Source organism: Canis lupus, chromosome 33, assembly GCF_011100685.1.
Source record: "Canis lupus familiaris isolate Mischka breed German Shepherd chromosome 33, alternate assembly UU_Cfam_GSD_1.0, whole genome shotgun sequence".
NCBI classification, from domain to species: Eukaryota; Metazoa; Chordata; class Mammalia; order Carnivora; family Canidae; genus Canis; species Canis lupus.
In genome coordinates, this window is record NC_049254.1 from 29,968,941 (window position 1) to 29,978,235 (window position 9,295).

General features: G+C 45.9%; 1 pseudogene; it reads left to right on the top strand.

Annotated features, from left to right (window-relative positions):
- The first annotated feature begins 782 nt into the window (after window positions 1–782).
- LOC119867299 lies at window positions 783–1,516 on the top strand (annotated as a pseudogene).
- Window positions 1,517–9,295: the final 7,779 nt, after the last annotated feature.

A 9,295-nucleotide genomic window follows, 5' to 3' on the forward strand; every position in this document is an offset into this window, starting at 1 on the left:
ATTTATTTGCCCACATAGGAAGATCCTTAGCACTCATCTTATCCCTCCCCTTATCCAGATGCGTGGAACTGAGGTCCAGTGAGTTCCTTTGAAGACGGGGTAGTTGCTGGTGCAAGATTTTAGAAATATTGTAGTTGTTGGTAGGATTAATAGTGCCTACATTTTTCTCCTGATGATGATTTTTAAATAATAGAATCACCTTACATAGATAAAGCAGGACTTGGAATTTCACCAGGTGAAGCAAAGTTTGCAAACTCGATACAAAGAAAGGGCCCCTGTTGAGACAGAGGACCCTGGGGCTTCATGCTGAGAGACTGCCTTGCTGTCACTTGGAATTTAGTGCACTGCATTGATAATTGTTTGTACTTTTTAAATTAGCATTCCTAATATTTGTCTATAGGGCAGTCTGATGCATCCGTACATGCATACTCTACAACTATTTAAGAACAAGGTGGGCTTTCACAGTAGGGCCAACGACATTAGCTAGCACTTGCTCTACTCTCTCTAGAGGGGAAATAGAAGACTTACAAGATGGACTGTATCTGCTTCTATTTCTAACAGACTCACGTTCAACTCTCACTCACAAAAAAAAAAAAAAAAAAAAAAGTCCAGGAAAATCTTATTAATCCTTTAAAAAACAGTTAATGTAAAATTATAGCAAAAAAAAAAAAAATAGGAACCTGAACTTTAGTAACACAGTTGGAACAATCTGCAGCGGTGGGAGAAGAAATTTAATTTAGTTGATTTTCTGTGGTTGGCGGTTGTTCGCTAGTCTCACGGTGATGGAAGCTGCACATTTTTTTGAAGGGACCGAGAAGCTGCTAGAGATTTGGTTTTCCAGGCAGCAGCCCGCCGCCGACCAAGGAGCAGGAGATCTTCGCACCGTCCCGGGATCCGAGGGGGACATACTTCTGTAAGGTGTGCATTGTCCAATCCTGAGTGTGACAAAAACTGACAAGCAGGAAGCTTATGCACTCAGCGAAAGTAGCATGTTTGTCTCCAAGAGACATTTCATTTTGAAGACATGTGGTACCAGCCTCTTGCTGAAAGCACTGGTTCCCCTGTTGAAACTTGCCAGGGATTACAGTGGGTTTGACTCAATTCAAAGCTTCTCGTATTCTCGCAAGAATTTTCTGGAAGTTTCTCACCAAGGGTATTCACACCTGAATTTCCAGGAAGAAATAGAATTTCTTAATGCAATTTCCCCCAAATGGAGCAGCATATTGGGACGTATGAATTCTGAGTGTTGGTACTTGTCTGGTTTGGATTTCCCAGAGACTCGGGTAACCAGTCAGCCAGATCTAACCCCGGAAATTCCGCCCCAGCAGTGTGGGCCCAGTTCTACATAAAATATGGTGTTACCATGAAGGCTGTCACTTGTAAGAGTGGAATTCATGACCTGAGCCCAGGTTCTGTCATTGTTGCCACACTGTTCAATCCCCGGGGGTATTGGATGAATGGAATGAAATCGGATGGAACTTATTGGACTATTCACATCACTCCACAACCAGAATTTTCTTTTTTTTTAAGATTTTATTTTATTTATTTATTCATGAGAGACACACAGAGAGAGGCAGAGACCTAGGCAGAGGGAGAAGCAGGCTCCATGCAGGGAGCCCGATGCGGGACTCATCCTGGGACTCCAGGACCATGCCCTGAGCCAAAGGCAGACGCTCAACCACTGAGCCACCCAGGTGCTCCTTAAAAATAATTTCTGAAATGACACATGTTTCTGATAATGATTAGCTCTAGGTAGGAAAGAGGGAAAGAGAAATTTGTTTTCTTTCTTTCTTTTTTTCTTGAGAGAGAGAGAACAGAGCAGAATGAGCAAGAGAACATGAGTGAGGGGAGGGACAAAGGGAGAGGGAGAGGCAGCTCCCCGCTGAGCGGGGCTCAGTCCCAGGACCTCAGGATCATGACCTGAGTGGGAGGACTCAGGTCCCTTTAATGGACTGAGCCACCCAGCGCCCCAAGAAATTTATTTTTCATTTTAAAGCTTTCTGTAGTATTGAGATACTTTCTTCCCTTTGTAAGTGCCATTTTTTTGTGTGTGAGGAGTTTGGCTGCAAAGGCCTTCCAGGCGGCTTTGCTTAAACCCTCACTACAGTGACTTTATAATAAAAGGAATTTTTCATATTGGATGACAAAGAACTCCTCTAACTACCTCCGTTCTACAAATTCAAGCATAGTGGACTACCAGCTTTGAGTGGTTTCTCTAGAAACCAATGGTGGGTTTAATAGTAAGCCAATTGTTTGGGCTGGATGACTGAAACGTGGCCCAATTGATCTTAACCATACTAGCTTTTGAAGCACACAGCCACATGAAGCATTTAGTTGTTCATAAACACCTCTCTCTCTCTCCTTATGGAAAAGTAGAGGATCACTGTAGGATCTCAAGAAGAATTTCTGGACCATAGCATATCCCTGTGGAGAAATATAAGTAACAGAATGTGAACAAAAACCCAAGGATTACCACACCACACCAGTGCTTACCAGACTCACTTCACACTTGATCTTAGCCAAATGGCCAAGAAGCCATCACCAGACTCATTTCAAAGGAAGTGGGTTTGGGAATCCCCAGTGACCCACAGACCCATAAATTATATATACCCATGTGAAAGCAATCAATCAGGAAGCTAAAAAATATGTGGTGTTCTCAATAAATTCCTAATTAATGATTCAAAACATTAGTAATCTGGGCAGCCCGGGTGGCTCAGTGGTTTAGCGCCGCCTTTGGCCCAGGGCATGATCCTGGAGACCTGGGATGGAGTCCCGCATCGGGCTCCCTGCATGGAGCCTGCTTCTCCCTCTGCCTGTGTCTCTGCCTCTCTCTCTCTCTGTCTCTCATGAATAAATAAATAAATAAAATCTTTAAAAAACAACACAAAACTTTAGTAATCTGTAATTTCCTTTTATCCCTATTCAGGACCTGCTTCTAGATAGGCCCACAGTAGGTACTAAATAAAATCTTGTAAAATTTAACCAAAAGAAGGAAGCCTGGTTTGTGTAGTTCCTGTGTGAGTTTAGAGACCACACACACATACACACACAATGTCTGTAACTTAGCATACCTTACCTAATGCTTCAAAAAACCCTCCCAAAGACCCCCCAAAAATAAATAAATAAAACCACCCCATACAAAAGATCTCTAGCTTGTTTAAAGATACAAAGATGAAAGGCCAAACTAGAAAACAATATAGAAAACAATCTTTACAAATTTGGAAAAGAAAATGAGTTTTTAAGTATGCTATGGAAGGCGCAAATCATAAAAAAAAATATTGATAAATTCTATCCCATTTGGGGGCACCTGGGTGGCTCAGTGGTTGAGCGTCTGCCTTTGGCTCAGGTTGTGATCCTGAGATCCTGGGATCCAGTCCCTCATTGAGCTTCCCGCAGGGATCCTGCTACTCCCTCTGCCCATGTCTCTGCCTCTCTCTCTATGTCTCTAATGAAAAATAAATAAAATATTTTTAAAAAATTCTATTTCATTTAAGCTATGAATTTGCTTTTATTAAAAGAATTCATACAAATAAATAAGATCTTTTTAAAAAAAATAAAAGAAGATTAAAAATAAAAAAAAAAGAATTCATAAAGCCAAAAAAAGCTACAAACATATCACTAAACTGTGTAACCAATGTATTATTTGTATATAAAACATATGTTGAAAAAAAAAACTTATGTTGTAATGCATTACATCATTTATATGTGTATATATACTATTTTTAAAAAAGATTTTATTTATTTGTTCGTGAGAAACACAGAGAGAGGCAGAGACACAGGCAGAGGGAGAAGTAGGCTCCCTGGGGGAGCCCGATGTGGGACTCGATCCTGGGACCCCAGGGTCACACCCTGGGCCTAAGGCAGACGCTCAACCACTGAGCTACCCAGGCGCCCCAGTATATATACTATTTTGAGAACATATTTTACAGTTAAAAAAAAAAATCAAGAACAACAAAATGCAGACTTGGAGCTGGAGGGAACTAAGTCCCTGAATATCCTCAACTTCAGTTATGTCATGTTCTCTGTGACCTTAAGAGCTCTGCCCTTGCAGGGCTCCCAGACCATTATTTATTTATTCTCCTAGAGCTTTAAGTGACAGTAAGTGTAGAACACCTGACACATGGCAAGAGTGCAACAAATGGTTAATGATTACAACTATAAATAAATAATAGTGTCAGAGCAAGACTGGAATCAAATTCAGCTTCTGATCTAAAACCGGACTGTTCCCAGAATGCTGGCTGGAGTCAGGTGGCCCTAGCTGTGGAGGGCAGGGGGAAGCAGGGCCTGCCCCAAGGAGCTGGGCCGCTAGGGACCTTCCCACTGCTGGCTCTGAAGCCTGAGCTGTGCGCCCTAGACACGGCTGCCTCTTGCAGTGAGTCTCTGCCTAAAGCTGCCAGCTGGGCTGGGCCCAGTTGGGGGAGGAGAGGTGGGGTGGGGTGGGGTGGGGTGGGGTGGGTGGGACACCGGCAAACATACTCGGGGTGGGTAGTCACCTTACATTTTTAAATTGAAGAAACCAAATGTAAAGCTCATGAGGCCCTGGCTCAGCCACACTGAAACCAGGAGCCCTTAACTCTAAACAGGCCTCTGAGACAAATTCTCCCAGACTCTTGGCCCATTAAATTATCTATTTTGTTTACACACTTCGAACTGTCAAGTAAGATCATGCAAGAGTGAAAAACAAGGGACTGGCAGAAAAAAGAAAGAAAGAGAAGAAAGAAAGAAAGGAAAGAAGAAAGAAAGAAGAAAGAAAGAAAAAAAGAAAGAAAGAAAGAAAGAAAGAAAGAAAGAAAGAAAGAAAGAAAGAAAGAAGAAAAAGAAAGAAAGAAAGAAAGAAGAAAGAAAGAAAGAAAGAAAGAAAGAAAGAAAGAAAGAAAGAAAGAAAGAAAGAAAAAGAAAGAAAGAAAGAAAGAAAGAAAGAAAGAAAGAAAGGCCTGAGTGATGCTTGTTTTGATGCTGATGCCTGAGACGATTGGGGCCAGGCCAGCAGAGACAGCCCAGAGCTCCAGGGCCACTTGGTTCTGGAAGATCCAGAATCAGGACTGCTCCCTCCCTGCGGGGTCCTTGGAGTCAGGAGTCCCCTCCTCCAGACCTTTGCAATAGGAAGCTGGGTGTTCGGTGGCTGGGGTGGATGGAGCAAGTGACTTCCATGGAACGAGCAGACCGCTCCGTTCACACCACAAATAAGCCACAAATAAGTTCTTATCTGATCCTCTATCTGTATGTTTTATTCCAAAAGTATATTCACCATGAACCTTTCATTCTAGGGCTTTTTGAGGAATCATTTGTTTGTACAATGAGAGCTTAGGTCAAGGGAGTTTGGTTCTTCTCCAAAACACTGAGAGAAAAATGGGCTTATTGTGAATGGCCTAAGAACTGTCCCAAAGGGCACAGACCATGCAGTCCCAGTGCCCCACTGGCCATGGTTGGGGGGCAAAGGGTACAGTGGTCCCATTCACATTGTCCCGTGCTTAATAGCCAAGGGTTCAGAGAACTGGGGTAGAGTCAGCAGAACCCAGGAGTGGGAGCCACTCTGGATCTGCCGGGCTATAGCTTGGCAGGAGGCTTCAGCTGGGACCAAGGGAGGCCCAGAGCTGACACTCAAGCAAGTCCTCGTCCTCCCCTGTGCCCTGACCCTCCTTCTAACTGCCACTTTGACCCCCAGCCTAGGCAACCCCTGCACAGAGCAAGGGCAGACACGCTAGAAAGAAGAGGCATCCGGACCAGGCCTCCCAGAATGGCAGCTGGTCCAGGAGGTCAGGAGGCCCCAAGGTGAGGAGAGGAAAGATTCACCTGGCAGAAGACTGATAGGGCTGCTTTGGGGAATTTCATGAGAGGAAGTTGATCCACATAGGCATGGTCTGGTAACTTCCTTCCTGTAAGCTGCTGCTAACGTTTTGCTGCTCTTTCAGTCTTTTTTTCTTCAGAGACCTGTCCCTGGTTCACAACCAGATGAGTTCTAGGTCAAGCTCCAAACATAGAACAAGTGATACACGCAAATGGACATTTTAGGGAGGTACAAGTAAAATCTAGAACTAGACTAGAATATCTGTAGAACTATCCCTCATATTCCTCCCAATGGATAATTTCTATGATGGTTAAATTGGAGTGATTCCAAGAGTGCACTATTCAAGGATAAAGCCATCTTTGGTTTCAACCCTCTTTGCTTGGAGAAGTTAAGTAGCTCTGGGGCAGTGCTGTTCAATAGATATATAATGTATTTTAATATGTAATTTTAAACCTTCTAGAGGCCACATTAAAATAAAATAAAATAAATAAAAGAAACAAAAAGAAACAGGTAAAATTAATGGTAATAACATATGCTGTTTGGCCCAACATATCCAAAATATTGCAATTTGAACATGTATCTACATAATCCTTTTTTTTTTTAATTTTTTATTTATTTATGACAGTCACACACACAGAGAGAGAGAGAGGCAGAGACACAGGCAGAGGGAGAAGCAGGCTCTATGCACCGGAAGCCCGACGTGGGATTCGATCCCGGGTCTCCAGGATCGCGCCCTGGGCCAAAGGCAGGCGCTAAACCGCTGCGCCACCCAGGGATCCCTGTATCTACATAATCCTAATGAGATATCCTACATTCTTTTTGTCATACAAAGTCTCAAGATACAAATACAAATACAAAAAGATGTATTTTGCAGTCGCAGCATATCTCAGTTCGGAGTAGCCAGGTCTCAAGCGTTCATAGCCACAGGTGGCTGGTGGAAACCATATTAGACATGCAGGTTTAGAGCGTCAAGTCTGAATTTTACGGCGTGGCCTTCCAGGTCCTTTGTAACCGGACCCCCATTCAGTGAATCAGGTGCATTTATTTTACTTCGGAACAGAGGGAGGGCATCTTAGAGAACTTCCCTCATCTTACAACTAGTCCCTTGTGAGCCCAGACATGGAAAATGAGCTGCTTGAGGTCACACAAATATTTAGTGGCAACACCAAGGACTTCCTGACTCCTAGAGCAAGTGGAACTATTGGAGCCAGTTAGCAGAGCACAGTCATCCATTTAAAAAAAAAAAAAAATGTTCCTGGAGAGAATGAATGAGTGAACCACACCTGCTCTGCGTTGGTGAGGGCTTTAGTTGACTTCAGTTTCTCAGAATTAGTCACCCGCCCCAGCCAGTCCCATGACTGTCTCAGTGGCACAGTGGACTGCCCTTCGGATGGCCTGGGGTGGGGGGGCTTGAGCTCTACGTGAAAAAGGAATTTGTGGAAGGTCCCCCGGGGGTTAAGCGAGAGGTTCTACGGAAGGTGCGCACCAATTCCCTCTTCCAGGCAAATGCAACGCATGGCCAAGGTCTCCCATGTGCCCCCACCCCCCACCCTGTCCCGTTGGACTCAAGCCAGAGGACGGGAAAAGGGAGTCAGGTCCACACAGACTTGCAGAAAGCCGGGGGCAGGCTGGACAGGCCTCCCTAGCAGGCAGGAGGGAGACAGCCCAGCAGCTCCAGAAGCCCCGGCCTGGAGACCCGAGGGCCAGAAGATCCCTGCCGCAGACGGGCCGAAGCCCTCCACTTAGAGATGCCTTCGGTAGTCCTTTCAGGGGCCTGTCTCAGTGCTCCTCAAACTTGAATGCTCACCTGAGTCCTCTTGAGGATCTTGTTAAAATGAAGATTCTGGCTCAGTAGGCTAAGGGTCGGGCCTCGGATTCAGCCTCTGTAAGCAGCTCCCAGGTGACAGTCACTGTTGGTCCAAGGACCACACGGAATAGCAGGTGAGGGGCCGGTGAGTGGGGAGGCCCAGTCAAGCTAGATACAGCTGGGTTCTTTCTCCCCTCCGAGATTTCTGGAACGGGCGCTAATGAACACCAACAAAGCGCAACCGTTGCTCTGGGACTTACCCCCAGCTCCCTCCCTCCGTCTTCACAGCAGCTTTAGGAGCTGGGGACCACTACCGTCCTCATTCTTGGAGGAGGAAGCCAAAGCACCGAGAGAGTAGGTGACTTGCCTCCAGCTGGTAGGTGACGACGTTGGGACCAAAGCCAGCTGGCCTGCGCCGCCCCGCACACGAGGGCCTTGCACCATGAGCCAGTCTTGACAGACCGAGGCCCCTGCATGTTCTCTGGGCTGGGTGCTGCCCAACGTGCCTGTGGTCTCACGCAGAAGCCTTTCAAAGTGTGATGAGCTCTCCGAAGTTTGTTTCAAAATACATGGAAGCCATCCCCTCACCAGCCTTGGCCCACAAAATACTTTTAATCTTCAGATGACTTCAAAGCTTGTTTGTTGTTGTTGTTGTTGTTTTTACAATAAAAGTTTCTTAGGAATTCTGAGAGGCTCTTAAAGGCAATCGGTGTGGCTGAAGGAATTTTATCTTTAACTTCCTCACTCTGGGGGACAGGCCCTATTAATATGCTTCAAACGTTGGTCCGTCTTCTTTTTGTTTGAGGGAAGGCAGGGCTGTGTCATCCTGTTGGACCCGGTTTTCTCGTCTGTTCTCTGTTGGATCCGTGGCCACTTATAGTTACGACTGGAGTTGAGGATGGTGGGGCTGAGCACTAGTCCTAGGGCCAGGCTAACCAGGTTCCAATCCTGCTGTGCGTCCAGGTGGCCGTGTGGCCTGTCGGCTCCGTTTCTCCATGTGTTCCACAAAGGGTCTAGCCAGATGCGCCAAGTGCTAGTGCCTGGTATGTTCTTTCCCAATTAGCAATAATCATGCCTCAGATAAACCTCATCAGCTGTTACCACCAGTGTGCAAAGCTGGGACGTTTGAGAGTTCCTGACCTTTATAAGGTTTTTCCCAGGAGTTGCTGGTGTGACTGACTGTTCTCACCAATGGGGTGACGGTTCCTACCAAACAAGCAGTCCCCAGAGAAGGCCCAAAACAAAGGTGAATAATTCTTTGGTAAAAAATTCTTGGTACTGCATCTGGCTCCCTCTCTCCCTCTCCGTAGTCTGGGTCCCTTTGACTCCTCAGCGCTCACCCTTCATTGTGGATATTTGGCTAGGCCTGGTTCAGGTGCCCACACTGGCTCCCTATTGCCTGCTCCACAAGTCCGCACTTACCCTGGCTCACAGTCCTCCAGATGCCTTCTCACATCCCAGCCCTCTCAGTGACCCCTCTGGCCTGCACCTTCCTTCCTGCCTCCATGCCTTTTACACGTGCTACCCTCTGCCTGCCATGCCCTGCCTTCCCCTGCCTGCCTAGTAAGCTCCTACTCATCCTTTAAGACCCTCCTCAATGGTGTTTTCTAAGAAGCTGGTTGTGATCCATTTGGGTAAAACAAGCCATCTGCCCTTTGTGCTTCACTGTATCTTCTGCAGCCCACCACGAGGTGCTTTCA